Genomic DNA, 16,243 nt, shown 5'->3' with positions numbered 1-16,243 from the left:
GGGAGACAGGAGCATCTCCAGAAGTTTGATGAGGGCTGACATAGTGTACGCAGTGGTGACAAAAAAGAGAGTCCTGTCTCAAACGAGACAGAAGGTGAGGACTGACACTCAAGGTTGTTTGAGTTCCACACACATGTGGAACACACACACAGTGTATACACATGTGCCTGCATTTACCCTCACACAAATGTGTGTACACACACATGCAGGAACCCACTTCCCCATCCACACACCGTCAACACAAAAATTAAAAGGCTCATGTATGTTATAGCGTCACTAGAACTAACTTCTGCCCTCAGGCTGAATGGTAAGCGTTACATGCTTCTACTGGGCTTAGTTATACTCAACCACCAAGTGACATTTGTGCTCACCTTTTGGCCCTTGTAACTTTGCTGCTGTGAGTACTGTCTCTCTGTCTCTTTTTGGACACTTTCCATCCTTTCCTTCTGTCTGTCCGGTATCTTTGTCCCTTACACCCACTGACATTGTTCAACTTCTCTGGTAACACTAGATCAAGAAAATGACTATCTCTCTGTTTAAGATATTTTAAGAGTGGGGAGTTGGTTGATTTTCTATCTCTTTTTTCTTTTTGTTTTTTTTTTCCCTTAGTTTTCTTTTCAGATTTAGTTTCACAAGGTTATGAATGCCTGTTCTGTCATTTGCTGCCCAGTCTAAGTTTCTGACCTTTGTAACCCTTTCAGTGAACACCGTATTCCCTATATTTGGAAGAACTATATAAAACAGCTAAGCAACACATTTGAGAGGCACACAGTAGAAGGGATGGGCAGGTAGGTGGGTGGTAGACGGAGAAGGCAGTTTGAACTTTCTTTTCTTTTCTTTTTTTTTTTTTTCCTGAGACAGGGTTTCTCTGTGTAGTTTTGCGCCTTTCCTGGGACTCACTTGGTAGGCCAGGCTGGCCTCGAACTCACAGAGATCCACCTGGCTTTGCCTCCCGAGTGCTGGGATTAAAGGCGTGCACCACCACTGCCCAGCGGCAGTCTGAACTTTCTATTGCAAATATTAGTTGCTTTTTGTCAGTTAACTAACTTAGAAATTTTATTGTTAGATTCCTCCAATATATCAGTTATTCTTCTCTGAGGTGACTCTCCCTGCCCTAGGTTCCACCTCACCTTTGGAAACTACTGGAAACATTTCTCATTGTCACAAAAGGTGTGGGGCATACTACTGCCCTCTAGTGGCTGGAGGCCGGGATGTTGCTGAAGATCAACGCACAAGACCATCTTGGCCAGGTGTCCACAGTGCCAAGGCCCATAAAATGTCGCCACTCCTGTTCTCAAGGCATGTGTCCTGATGATAATATCATAAACAGACAGCACTGTTTCTGCTATGTTGTGACCCTTTGCTAAGGTTCAATAGAAAATTTTAAATGTTTAAGCAGAATTTTAATATCTGAGAAAATTTCATTTAAAAGGTGACAGCATTTAGCACAGTATCACTTAATATGTATATTCACATTAATATCTCTATGTAAATCCAGGAGCATTGACTCAGCTCACAACTTTCTGTGGATTAGAGAGGTACTGCACAGCCATTGCCTGCATGGTTCTCTCTTGATGTCTTGTTTAGACTAACATTCTATTTAGATTTTGGTTCTCATTCAGCTCTCTTTTGGGGTACTGCTAGAGGCCCTGTAGAGTGCTTTGCGACACTGATTTAGAATATTCCATGCATAACCCACTTGCATAGTAGATGAAGCTAAGAATATAAACAAGATTAATTTCCAATCTGCCTGTTTTTCTAAGCTAGAATACTATTTAGGAAACACCTAATTTGGTTTTCTGGTCACTAGATGTAAGACTTATTTCTTTCAAAAAATGGATCTTCAATAAATGGACTGAGCTGCAGACCTGTGTCAGGTTTCTTCCTAGAAGACAAAGATTTCTGAGCTATGACTGCATCTCCCCAACTCAACACAGACGTATCTTAAGGGCATTATGCTGAATGAATCAAGGTAGTCACTAAAGGCCAGATACTGTATGACTCCACTTACATAAGGTCCTAGAGTGATCAAGCTCATACAGACTAAAGTGGAACGGAAGTTGTCGGCTGAGATGGGGAAGAGGTAAGGCACGGACTCAGTGTTCAACAGTCCAATGTTTTGATATAAAATTCTGGAACAGGTGGTAGCAATGATTATACAATGTAAGTGAACGTAATGGCAATAAACCATACATCTTAAAATGGTTAACATGTTTAACTTTATGATGTGCCTTTTACCATGATTAAATTTTTTAAAAAAAAATTGAAAGACGAAAGGGACACATGAGAGAAAAGAGTCAAAAAGCATCTGAACACAGTGGGACATCATGGTCTTTGAAGGGAACAGAATACACTTTTTGGTTCTGGCATTTGTCACTTGAGTGATCTGGGGCAAATTACGGATGCTTCTTTATTAAGGATGATTTATGCCCTGATAAATCCATCACAAATCAAAAGTCCCACACATGGCTAATGCATGCAATATACTATTCAGACTGAACTTGCTAGTTTAACCTATGGTACACATGCTCTGGATGTTGAGAATTAGCCTACAGCTGGGCAAGGTCATCTAATGAAAAGACTGCAGTATACCAATGTGTGGAATTACTAACATGTATTGGAAACCAATGTCGAACAAATTCCAGCAACAGAACTGTGGAGTCTCGGCTGGTCATCCAAGGGATGGAATGGCTGATTGAAGGTGTGTTGCTGTGTCCCAGCATCACTATAAGGTGCTAGTACACATTGCTGACCCAGGAAAAGGTCAAACTTACAAGTTGAGTTCCTCTTGAATGGGTGTCATTTCTTCACAATCATAAGGTTGGAAGACTACAAGGAGAGCTGCTGGTACGTTAAGTTGGGGGTCTGCACTGAGCACTTTCACACTTGTGCATTCGCCTGCAGTCTTCATAAGAGGACATGGGAGACATTCAACTTCACAGTAGAAATTTTGAAACAGACATGGGAATAAAACAGCAAATACAGAAAAGACAATAGACTTCCAAGAATAAATTTGACATCACTCCTTATAAAATCTGACTTAATTTGAGAAAACTGAAAAAATATCTTGGATACCAATGACAAATGGCTTTTGAAGTTATTTGAGCACCAGAGAATTTGGAAGCTATTTAAAAGACTACATGTAATTCAAATAAAGTACAAAATTCCCCATTGCATAAAATGATATTTTCCAGGATAGTCTAATAGGTACAATGAAACCAAAGATTCAGGAATGTTTAAAAACCTTAATCATGCCATTCATCAACCTACATTTCCTGTGAATTAGGAAGAGTGATTCCCATGGAACATTCTGACCACTGACTGCATAGAAGACAACTTCAGAACCACTGTTTATGACTTTTCAAGTATTTTAAGTCAAATGTGTAGCAGGTGTGGGTCACATGTGTCTCAGGAGAGCTATGAATGTAGTCTAACATAAAATCTTCAACTTATTTAATATTGTGGGATTTTTTTTTGGAAATTGATCACATGATTCTTGAGCATAAACTCTATAGGTAACAATGTGGTTTTGCAATGTTGAAAGGTCGGACATGCCTAGACCATCAATTAACCATTTTTAAAAAAATAAACCTAAAATCTGGAAGGCATTTCCATGGGTTGTGCACTGAATTATTCTTTAAAAACATTCATTTTAAATATTTTATTGGTGTGTGTGTGTGTGTGTGTGTGTGTGTGTGTGTGTGTGTGTGTGTGTGTAAGCTGCACTCAGGGTCAGAGCACAGCCTGCAGGAGATGGCTGTCTTCTTCCACCATGTGTGTCCTAGGGCTGAGCAGAGGTGGTTGAACTTGGATCAATTACACTCACTGATCAATCTCACCAGCCCCTGATGGATTCTTCTAAGTCCTTAGAAGACTATGGGGAGTTTGAGGAACTATGATCATGAATTCAAATGGTCTGCATGGTAAGGCCATGAGGCAAGCATGGGCTGTTCAATAAGAGCTGTATCAAAACAAAAAAAACAAAAAAACAAAAAAAAAAAGGAAAAAAGAAAAACAAAATAAAAAACACCTGGGCAATGTGTCCTGCCGAGCTTCTATTTTTCCTTGGATTTTCTGTTTGCATAGACAGCAGCAATGGTAGTTCCTTAGTGCAGAGCCTTTCCTTAGAAACACTGCCCTTGGTTCTCTCTCTGGCTGCCGGAGGCGGAACAGTAGTACAGCTGCGGCCTCCATCATCCCAGAGAGCAAAGGGAAGCACGGCAGACCCTCACCCAAGCCGTGCTCTACCTGAGCAGACGCAGGTTAGCACAGACAGAGAGCACCAGCCTGGGCAAGAATGGGGCTCCGCACAACCAAGAGAAGGGGCATGAAGCTGTCACAGGACGGCAGGCCTCTTCTCAATGAAAGCAAAGGCTCAGTGGAACACACACGCAGTTGCCAGGCCACTTGCTTGTCAAGAAAAGCTCCAATAAATATGACTAAGCCATGACAGAATTATGATACAGACAGCTAAAAGACAGGGAAGTTCCCCAGGGCAGCCTCAGGAGGCGGCCTCCTGGGGCTGCTGTCACAGCCCTTCTGTGGGGACTCATGACACAGGTCTAGGTGCAGAGGCTGGATGAACATGCTGCTTATTGTTTGACAATCTGACCATTGAGAGGAGGAGGCCTGCCTCATATGCCAAAGGATGCAAGAATATCCAGTAACAAGAGAAAGCAATATTGCATAATCCTTCAACTTCTCCAATTATTATAATTATAACCAGAGATAATGACATAATGGTGGCAAGGCACACTTAATAGCTATAATTTTGTCACACAATTACCACCAATATTAACAAGGCTAGTGACGACTCTATATACTTAGTCTTCCACCTAAAAATCCCACAGATAAAAATGTCAGTGAGCTTCGCTAGAATGTTCTGAACTGGGCAAAAGTTAGAACATGATTCTGATTTTCATCCAAGGGAACTTCATGAAGACAAGTCCAGCTCAGTCAGGACGGACTGATTCTGTGGAAGCTGTGGAAATCCTTTGGATTTGCTGCTACAGCCCAACACTTAAGCTCAAGATCATTGCCCTAGGGAGACTCTTGGTGTCTGAGGATGCCGTGCTGAGGTGACCAATGAGGCATTTCATCAGGCTAAGTGGAACACAGGAAGGGGTTCAGAGCTCTGAAACAATAAAACCCAACTTTTGTAAATTCTGATCTACTGAGGTCTTCTAGTGTGGAAATTCTGGCACATGGATAACTACCTATCACCTGCCTCTGCTCCTTCTCCCCTCATAATACACTGACAGAAGGATAACCCTTTCCTCCCCCGGCATCTCATTGTTCTACAAGCCGGGGCACTTGTGTTCTTGCTACGACTACTGCTAACTAGCTTTGACCATGTCAAAACATTTCACTTATGGCCTCAGTTTACCCATTTGCATAATGTTTGGAAATGGATAAGATGGACTCAAGGACTCTTTTCAGCACTACCATTCTCTTAATTCTTTGAGTGAAACTCTTGGTTATGATGAGTTCATTCTTTATATGACAAGATACAGTAAGCAAACGTTCATCTAAGACATGGGCAGGGTTTGCTATTGTATTTTGCTCAATGTCAAATGTGAGTACAACAAAAACTGCCTAACTCCACAGAGAAGCCACTTTCCAATTAGGATTAAAACGGGCACTCCACGGCACAGCCAGGCCTGTAGCGTTTTCTCTCTGTCCTTTCAGCTGGGCCACCAGAGGAATGCCTCACCTGGTCACATCACATCAGTCCTTTGTCCCCTCTGTGCCTCTCCCTGTCATTTCTACCTTCCTGCTCTTGATTCTAGGTTACCAATGGCAGAAGTGACTGTGACACAGACAAGAACATGCAAGAGAAAGGGGAAGCAGGGGATGGGAGAGAAAAGCTCACAGGCCTGTGTTGGTTAGTGTATGTCTACTCCACACAAATTAGACTTACCCGGGAAGAGGGGATCTCAATCGAGCTACTGCTTCCATCAGCTTGGCCTGGGGGCAGGACTGTGGGGTATTTTCTTGGTTAATGGTTGATGAGGAAGCACCATCCCACTGCTGATGTTTTAGCTCTGAGCGGGTGGTAGTTGGTTGTACATGAAAGCAAGCTGAGCAAGCCACGGAGAGCAAGCGAGCAAGTAAGCACCACTCCCCCAGGGCCTCTTCTTCAGGTTCTGCCCTGAATTCCTGCCTCGACTTCTCTTATGATAGACTGCCAAGTGTAGGATGAAATAAACCCTTTCCTCCCCAAGTTGATTATGGGCAGTGTTTTACCACAGCTAGAACTAGAGCGGAGCCGTAGGATGAGATGCCAGCCCCGAACCCACTTTCTGCTATCAGGACTGGTACAGGAGAGGGGTGAGAGACACATGCTGGGGAGAGAGTGGTGCTACACCAACGGGGTCACACATGCTATCCTGGTGTCCTTAACTTGCGAAACTGCTCAGATGTAAAATGTTACTCCTCTGCACCAAGCAAACCTCGGGGAAACACTCTTGCCCGTTTCCTCAAATCAGTCCCCATGTGCTCCATGCCTTCACCAGCCACGGCCCCAAATACCCTCCAGGTGCTATTTCATCATTTCCTGACTCTGTAAAGCCCCGGAGTTTATACCTTAGGTGACAAGAACCATTGCTGATGTTACAGAAGAGCTGGCCTCACTCCTTGGAATCTACAGGACAGATGAACCCCTTCTGCAGCAGCCAGACACAAAGCTAACTATGGCTCAAATGCATGGAGTGCCTGTACCACACAGAGCTCTGTAACTGTGGTTCTGAGTACATCCCTATGGGTGGTTTGACTACTTAGAGTCACATTGACAGGCATTTGTTATTCCCAGTTTACATATGAGGAAACTCAGGATTAACGAATGTGGTGGTTTGAATCAGAATATCCCTCAGAGGCTCATAGATTTGAATACTTAGTCACCAGGGACTGGCACTACTTAGAAGGACTAGGAAGTGTGGCCTTGCTGGAAGAAGTGTGTCATTGGGGTGGGCTTTGAGGTTTCACACTCGTGTCAGGTCTAGTTTCTGTCTCTTGGCCTGAATGGCACCACATTCCCCACCCTAACGATAACAAACTAAACCTCTGAAACTGTAAGCAAGTCCCCAGTTAAACACTGCCTTAATATGAGTCGCTTTGGTCATGGTGTCCTTTCCCAGCAACAGAACAGTGACTAACACAATGTGGGTGTCAAGCTGTCTAAAGTCATACCAACTAAGAAAGCAAGGATGTGAACTCAGGTCACGTAGTTCAGGGTTTGTAATCTGCTTTTATGAAAATACATAATGTTAAAATCTGAAGTAAGACCCCAGGATGCATCTCCCCATGTACAGTCACTGCTCCTCGAATCCTACAAAGAAAGACTGGTTTATAAAGCCTCTGGAGGCTGACCTCAGCAGCTTCCGCATCATTTACTGCTTCACGGGAAAAGGATTTCCAACTTCCCAGCAATTCTTTCAACAATCAGATGCTTAGAACACAATCCCTGTTCACCACAGGTGGAAATGGCCTGTGGAGGGTAGCTACATACATGTGTGCATTCTACCCACCCCTGGGCAGGAAGAGCTGTAGATACACCCTGTGCAACAGGGTCACACATACTATACTGATGCCTTTAACTTGCCAAGTTGCTCTGCTATAAAATGCTAGTACTCAACCACAAGCAAACCACAGGAAAAACATCCCACCTGGTTGACAGTGGTCTTTTTGTATGATCCCAGAGGGGAGGGCTCTGGTAACTAACCTGTGAATAAATTCTCACTGTAATGGAAATGTAACAGGGGCTAATATTGTGGGACAGATCTGTGATTCTGGTGGGGAGGGAAAAAGTGGGTGAGAATATTTAGTTGTAAATGATTTAGCATTTACAGCTTTCTTATGTGAAAATTCTAAAACTTAATGCATCTTCTAAAACAAAGCAACAAAAAGTACTATGAATCTGTGACAGATTAAAAATTATTTTTTTTCTTAATGTAATTATTTGAGCATGACTTTCACATAACTTCCTACCTGGAACCTTGGGAGATTCAGAAACACACATCTTATAAGTTGTAGAGGTATGCAGAGAGGGGCTGTTTGTACAGCAGTATGTTGAGAAAATGAATGGCTATGTGCCCATCAACTCACATTGGTCCCTAATGCCAGTGTGCGCTTTCCTGGCTATCTGTCAGTGCTGTGTCAGGGTTCAGGCAGTGATGCTGGTCTGCAAGAGTCATGGGTCAGAGGCTCTTAGCATAGCTCCACTGTAGTTTGGAATGGCCCCTTAGAGATGTGGGATAATTCCCAAAGCCCACACAACTTAGCTGGTCCTTAGAGTCGTAACTGATTTCCACTTTCTGGTAGTACACTTATCCACCAGTTCACATTTATTCAGCTCTGGATCCAAGTTGGTCATGAGCTCACTTACAGTCCTAAAGTAGGGCCTGCCAAAGGTGATCTCAGACTCCCTAGCTGCTTCTAGCACTTGAATTATCACCTTGCAAGTACAGCCTGACCCTATCTTGTAAACAATCATATACATCAAAGGCTATACATCATAGTATTGCCAGTCAACTGGCTGAAGGTCTGGTTGTCTACCCAGGTACACAATGTGAGCAAGCAAGGAGTTCTGTCACAGAATGTTTGATCACACTGTGAACCCTGAGACTATGTTATTCACTGGAAAAACCTGTTTCTAGTTGTGGTGTGGCTCAGTCCCAGCACACACCTTTAATTCAAGAGCTTTCTACTTGGATATTACAAAGAGGATTAAATAAAGTCAACCACAGGTCAAGAGGCAAAGCAAGCAACCAGTTGACAGGAAGTGAACACAAGATTATTAAGAAAAAAAACAGAGAGTAGGAGGGAATCAGGGGAATGGAGACAGAGAGGCACAGGAAGTAGAGGGGAGGGACATCAGTTTGAGCAGTCTGGTTTGGGATGGCGTAGGAGAAGGCAGCAGGTTGCTGGGAGTCAGCAGTGTTCGACTGTTACCTCCAGCTCACCCCTGCAGTCTGAGAAGCCTCATTCCGCTCTCTCTACTCTCTCCAAACCCTGCCCACTCAGAGACTCTCCAAAGTGAAGGCACCAAAAGCCCAGTGCCGCATGCTTGGCGGCCAATGCTTCACTCTCTGGTGACAACAGCCTGCAGGTTCTCGGCGCTGGCCCCTGGAAGCATTTGCTCCTTCTTCAGTATCAGTTCCCCACCCTCTCTTGCCGTCTCTCTACCTCAGCAGCCCTTCTTTCTCCTGCCCTGACCAGCAGCTTCTTCAGGGGCCAGAGACTTGGCTAGCTTGACCTTTCTCAGCAATCACTGCCACTGCCTCGTTTCTGCTGTCTTCCGTTTTTCTCTTTGTGTTACCAGGTCAGCATACATTACTAAGCACAGGCAAGGGGAGATTTTTTTTTTTTTTTTTTTTACTGGACTTGACATTACAGGACCAGGCGAAGCTCAGAGGAGTGCATTCCAGTTGGTGGAATGAACCAAAGAGCCTTGCTTAGGTTTGAGCCAATCACAGCCCTGCCTCTTGGCACCAGTCACTGCTGTCCTTCTTCGAGACAGCCAGGAAAAGTCCTCCCCTCAGTGGTCTGGGAAGAAATGGTCGCAGGGACTATCAGAGTTCATTTAAGCTCTGGTACAAATTGATGGCTTTCAGGGGCTGAGGTAATCAGCTGTGGGCATCACTTAGCTTTTTTTAAGGCATCTAAATAGTGTTCCAGACAGATGGTGCTGGTAAAAGTACTTTGGCTGGCTATATGACTAAGTCCTTTTGTTCAAGACAACTATGGCAGGCAAAGGGTCCAATAAAAAGCCATGTAGGGAGTCTCATTCTCCATCCCCACCATTTACATTCACTTATTTACAGGTAAATGGACAAGACAGGAGTATTTACAGTAAGAATGTAAAGAATTTGTCATTAATATTAATAGTGACTTTAACAGATCTTAACAGTGCTTTTCCAGTGACCCAGGAAGAGGTGGGCCCCTCTTATTTGCCTCAGCAAGGCTATGGGCTTGGGCCTAGGAATACAGTTTTAAGTCACTATGCCTAGGACAGAGCCTATTGCTGACTATCTGTTAATACAAAAGACACATCTGCTAGAAAGTTCTTCTGAAATGGAAATCTTTGCAGATGTCAAGTTTATGATTTAAAAGGGTATTAGTCTGGGTAGGTCCCGAAATCTGGCAGTGTCCACATCACATAAGAAACAAGAAGAGACAGGGAGGAGGAGGGGAGACTGAGACAGAGCTTGGAGTTAGGCATCTGCCAGGCAAGGAACACCCCAGAATTAAGAGACAGGGACAAACAGTCTCTTTAGACCCTCGAAGAAGGCAGCCCTGCAAACACCCTGATTTCACACTCTGGCAGAATGACCTTCTGTTGCCTTACATCATTTATCATGTGGCCATTTACAAATCCCCAAAGAAACTAGTACAAACGTCACTATGGGCAGTGTGGTTTTTTGTTTGTTTGTTTGTTTTTGTTTTTCAAGACCGGGTTTCTCTGTGTAGCTTTGCACCTTTCCTGGAACTCACTCTGTAGCTCAGGCTGGCCTGGAACTCACAGAGATCTGCCTGGCTCTGCCTCCCGAGTGCTGGAATTAAAGGTGTGCGCCACCACGGCCCAGCGGGCAGTGTTTTGATAGCATAGTCTTCTCAATTGTTATACAAGGATTTTAATAAACCTGACTACCCTAGTAGGGATTATGGTTAGGAATGATGTTGTACCTACAGTGCCTAGACTTGGCTGCAGCTGTATCACTGGTATTAAGAACATACTAATGTCAGTACCAAGAAGCAATTGGATGCTACCTCTGAGTGACAAACAATCCTTTGCATTGGGTTTCTCTGCGTCTTCTCAATTATTTCCAAGGAACACACAATCTGACCTTGCAATCAGAAGGCATTTGTAAATCTGAAACGGTGTCTTATGGTGTAGAGGCTGCACATCTTTCAAGCTCACCATCAGAGAAAGAACTCTGTTTTGTGTTGCAGTGATGGATTATTTAAAGAACTCGTACCCTGGCAGGAATCCCACGGTTCTAGAGAAGCAGAAATCTGATTATCTAGACCTGAGAATGACAGCAAGCAAACTGAATGGGTAATCTACTCTTTGAGCAGGCCAGATGCGAAGCTCTGAAAAACCACTGCCTGACACCCAGCACAAGGAAGCCTGACTTCTCCCAGTGTGTGCTTGTTTTGACATGCAGTCCTTGTACAACTGATCACAGGACAAAGCTTCCGGTTTTCATTTGAAAGCCTTTGTATTCTAAGTTTTTATAGACCATCTACTACTCAGTTCTGGTATTTGTACTTCAGGCATCACACAGCATTTTAGCTAAGTCAACCCATTTCTCTTATGAAAAAGCATTATTTTGCCAATGAGATACTAAACCCATTCTAAAGCACCACTGAGTTAAGGGTTAAGATGACAATGCACCCCAGGCTAGGCCACTTATGACAGCAGGGATGGAGGAATGCTGGCAGGCCGCCACAGTGAGGAGCAAGGGTCTCCATGCTCCAGCTCTCTGCAGAATCAGTGCCTGGTAATCAGTAGATGGGTGGTGGACACTTTTTAATAATGACTGAATTTGCAAAGTGGACCACTTGCAAATTAATGCTGTTAGCAGCTCCTTAAAGTCACATGAACTGGAGTATGTCTTAGCTCAGGAGAAATTGATGGGCTAACAAGTTAATATCTTATCCAGAGTCCTCAAGGTTAACTGTGTGACCTCTGTTTGGTGAGGACCTTTAATTTAGGGGTAGTTTAAGATTCAGGGGGGGGGCTGAGGGGTGGTGGCACATGTCTTTAGTCTCAGCATTCTGGAGGTAGAGGGTCGACGGATCTCTGTGAGTTGAAGGCCAGCCTGATCTACAGAGTTCCAGGATAGCCAGGGCTACCTGCCTCAAAAGCCAAAAAAAGATTCCGGGATGGGGGTGACATGGCTTTCATCCTCAAGCGTGGCCATGACCGACTGGTGTGTCTGAAACAAAGAATCATGTAGATGGGCAATGCCAGGGAAGTCACCAAACATTCTGAGCTCCCAGAGACTTCTTGGCTATACCTTTGGCTCTACCCACCTGCTTCCCTGCCTGCCCGCCATGGCCATTCTTCAAAGTGAGCTTTCTTCAAGACAAGGATCAGTTCCATACTTTCCTGCCTCAGCCTAATGGGATTTTGAATTTAGTAATTTTACTACAAGTAGCTACAAGCAGAACAGACATGAGGAAGGGAGGAAAGGAGGAAGGAAGGAAGGAAGGAAGGAAGGAAGGAAGGAAGGAAGGAAGGAAGGAAGGAAGGAAGGAAGGAAGGAAGGGAGGGAGAGAAGGAAGGGAGGGAGAGAAGGAGGGAGGGAGGGAGGGAAGGAGAAGAAAGGAAGGAAAGGAAGGAAAGAAGGAAGGAAGGAAGGAAGGAAGGAAGGAAGGAAAGAGGGAGAGAGTAAGAGACAAAACACACATGGAAATGCTTGAAAGCCAGCAGACAAGTTCTAAAACACTAGCTGGTTTAAAGGAGCGAGACCAGACATTTCTATTCACTTCCTCATGCTGGTGTCCATCTCTGCTTCCCACAGCATCCTACCCAATGCAATGAGAGACACCGAAGCCCATGCTGAACTTCCAAAGGCTTTACAAGACACCTTCGTGGCTTCTTCTTATTCCTGTCACCACGCAGCTGTCTGTCAAGCTGCCTCTCAAAGGTCCGCCTCCATATCTGACTTTGCTCCTGAATGGTAGGTCTCTGTTCTAGTTTCCAGCCAGCATTTTGATATTTTCTATGTCCAAGACCAAGATAAATAAACCATGTCCAAACACTAAATTCATTTTCCTTCTCTAAACTTGCCTCACACATTTCCAGCAGTCAATATTTGTCCAGGCACCACTGCCTTCCTGCTGAAGATGGAAAGCGCCATTGTGGGCTTCTGTTGCCACACCTCTGAGGATTCCGGAGGCAATCCTCATTGTGTCTGCTGCTTTTTTACTCCCCGTTATTTCCCAGCTCCCAGTTTCCACTCTTCTTCTTCACTTTGGGACATTTCCATGTCAGCTACAGCTGCTGCCCCATCTTCTCCCTTCAGACGATAACTCCCCAGCTGTGGACTGAGCCGTGAGTCCGGTCAGAAGCCTTCTTCCTATGACTCGGCCTTGGCCACACTTACTCTCCCACCTCCCTCTGCATGTGGTCTCCACTCTTGGCTCTGCGGACCATACAGCGTTCCTCATGAGTTGGCACCGCTGATTTTGTAGATGTTTTTGCGTGTGTTCTCCTCTCAGCTTTCAGTAAGTATAACCTTCTTGTCTAAAAACAAACATGCAAAATACTACCCAAAGATCCCAAGCCTTAGGGGCAAGTGCGGTCCTGGCCAATGACCCACTTGTAACCTTTGACCTGTGTTCCCTTGGGCTATGTAGCGTTGGTTTTCCTGCAATCTTCTTGATCATGTATGTCTGGGAGAGGAAAGCCCACAGGTGATCCGCCAGTGTGAGTTTTTTAACATTTGTCTCACCCTCTGTCCCTGTGAGAGACAACAAGGAATGGAGAGGAAGATAGCATCTTGGTTTCCCATCTCTAGGAGTTTCCATTTCAGCATGATCATCAAGCTAATGGACATTAACAGCAATGATAGTTTGGCCAGGAACCACTGAGGCCCACACTGTGCACAAGGCCTAAGATGTCGGACTGCAGGTCTTATTTTTATGAGCTGAAATTGGATCTTAGTAATTAGTATACTTTGGATAGATAAAAAGACTTCTAAGGCAAAGAAGTATCTAGAAAATTCCTCACAAAAGGGAGAGCTTGTGAGGCTCTGTCAACGTGGCTTGTTCACAAGAGGGTGAATCAGCTGCTGTGATTAGAAAGGGAGGAGCACCTTCATGGAATCCTAAGCGTTTGCTGTGGCCTTGCAGATGCCAGGAGGAGGATTAAGTGCTTCTCGGGATCATTCCCTTTAATCCATGGCACAACGCTGCAAAGTTGGTGTTATTGCCAGTGTTATAAGCCAGGAAGCTGAGATTTAAGGAGATTAAGTGACTAGTCAAGATCACACAGTGACAGAAATGGTTCTGCAAGTGGTAGTCACTCACCGAACCGAGCTGTCACACGAACCGTCACAGAGCAGAGCAAACACCACAGGGTTGAGTTCTTCACGGGGAGCGTGGGGGGGGGGCAGACTTCCTGTACGTATGCACAACTCAAGCTCGGAAACTTAAGGGCAGTGCAGAGTGTGGGGAGCTCAAGGCAAGTGAGTTGACTCTGAGTGCAAGGCTGTCCCACCCAGAAGAAACAAGGAGTCTGGGCAGGCAGATGAGAGGTCTGGGCGTAAATGACAGACACCTGCCCTGACTTCAAATGCATCTCTACCCTTCCAGAAAACACAAAGGTCACAGACTAGAATCTGGATGCAAATCACTTCATTCCTGTCTACTTTAGCTACAAAGAAAGGGACACATCCACTGAACACAGACTTTCTGTAAGGAACACCTGCTGTTAAGTGATGGGTGAAAAAGACAAATGACAAAGGAAATATACCTGGTCTCATTGGCACACCGATCTTGCAGCCTTCCTTGGGAATCACCAACCCTAGATGCATGCGGAGCCTGCAGTTTGTGGGTCCTGTGTGTGGCCACACATGAGTTCCAGGGTGCATGATGGAATATTTGATCTGCACAGAAAGATGACACCCAATCATCCACTTATCAGGGTATGGAGAAGCAGCAGAGTCAGCATCAATGTATAGGAGAGTCTTTGTAACCCTTGGGATTTATAGTCATATCCTATTTCTTTGTAAAGGAACTAAAAAAAAACACTCTCATTTTCCACAAAGTGACACAGCACTCAACATTTTCACCTTCAAATTTTGACACCAACCATGTGAAATTATGTTTCATTAAAAAGTTTATAGAAAAAGAGACATCCATTGCACGAGGGAAATAATTGTGATTTTGAAAAGGTCAGTTCCACCTCCTTTCCGACAACACACTGTGTTTTCCCACTCTGAAAACATCCTTTGTACCTGTCCTCTCCTGCATCCTGTTGTCTCGGAGAACTTTTCTAGTAAAGCACAGGTCTTAGGGGCTCCTTTACAGGCATTCTCATTTTTCCTTCCTAGAATAAAACATGATAAAATGATTGTGAGAAGCAAATCAGAGTTGCCATGGTGCATCTGTTGTCTCAGATACTCTGGAAGTTAACTAGGAGGATCACTTGAGATTAGAGTTCAAGACTAACTTGATAAACATAGTGAGACCCTACTAAACTGTTGGGGACCAGCTTTGACCTGTCAAAGGATTCTTGGGGGGAGGAGTGAGGAATGAGGAAGTATTAGATAGAAATGTAGATGGAGACACAGGAAAACTTCAGGAGGGCCCTGGGTCAATAGCCAGTCACCTGGACTTCATCTATGATGGGCATTTTATACAACAGCACGGGAAGGGCAAAAGACCCTCCCTCCAAGGTTGAGCAAGTATAGACCCTTCAAAACACCTGGTAACCACATCCTTGGCCAAATCATCCCATTATGGAGCCCTGCTGGATAAAGCAAGCTCAGACCTTCTGACCTTGAGTAAGGCCTTAGTAGGAGCCTCTGTGGGCCCCACACTGAACACACACACACACACACACAACACCCCAAAAAAAATTGCAGTATAACTTTATATCATCCCATTTGGACCACATGTGATTGTATAATCACCTTCATTGTAGAAATGTGAAGGCCAAGATAAAGACAGAGGCTGATATCACAGGGTCCTTAAATGTGCAAAGGAGAGAGAGAAGAATCAGTAATTCAGATATAAAAGACTGAGCAGCTATTGCCGGCTTTAGACTGAATGGCAGATTCAAGATTCTGAAGCCTATTGCAGGATAACAACTTGGTTTTAGCCAGTAAAGCCCCCTGCAGGCTTCTGAACCACACTTTCAAGTCACTGGTTTGTGCCAATTTGTTACATAGTACACATTGGAAAGAAAAATGCCTTATAGTCTATACCTAACCTAAAATGCATTTCTAAGAGATATCAAAATATTTGAAGTTGGAATTAAGTCTACTTTTCAATGTATAAAGAATCTTTAAATGTTGATAAAGTGCCATTTAAATAGAGAGTGAGAATCTTTGAGTGAAAATTTTTTTATGAATAACTGTAGCAAGAACACAGATTTCTGGGCATCCTCTTTAGCATCCTGGACCATTAAAATTTCTCCACACTCTTCTTGGGAAGATGTGCTTTGAATGTATGCAAAACCACTTGCTCTCATAGAGGAGGGAAATAATGAATTTATATTTTTATGACGGAA

The 16,243-nt window shown here is 44.2% G+C and overlaps 1 protein-coding gene across 17 annotated transcripts in view; it reads right to left on the bottom strand.

The window, feature by feature from the left end:
- The window catches only part of Asph (aspartate beta-hydroxylase), a 340,882-nt gene that overhangs the window by 3,299 nt on the left and 321,340 nt on the right, over positions 1-16,243 (bottom strand). The gene's annotated exons all lie outside the window — the stretch shown is intronic.

Source organism: Peromyscus leucopus, chromosome 2 (genome assembly GCF_004664715.2).
Source record: "Peromyscus leucopus breed LL Stock chromosome 2, UCI_PerLeu_2.1, whole genome shotgun sequence".
Taxonomy (NCBI): domain Eukaryota; kingdom Metazoa; phylum Chordata; class Mammalia; order Rodentia; family Cricetidae; genus Peromyscus; species Peromyscus leucopus.
Note: the sequence above shows the minus strand (reverse complement) of the source record. Positions and strands in the feature narration are given on the sequence as shown.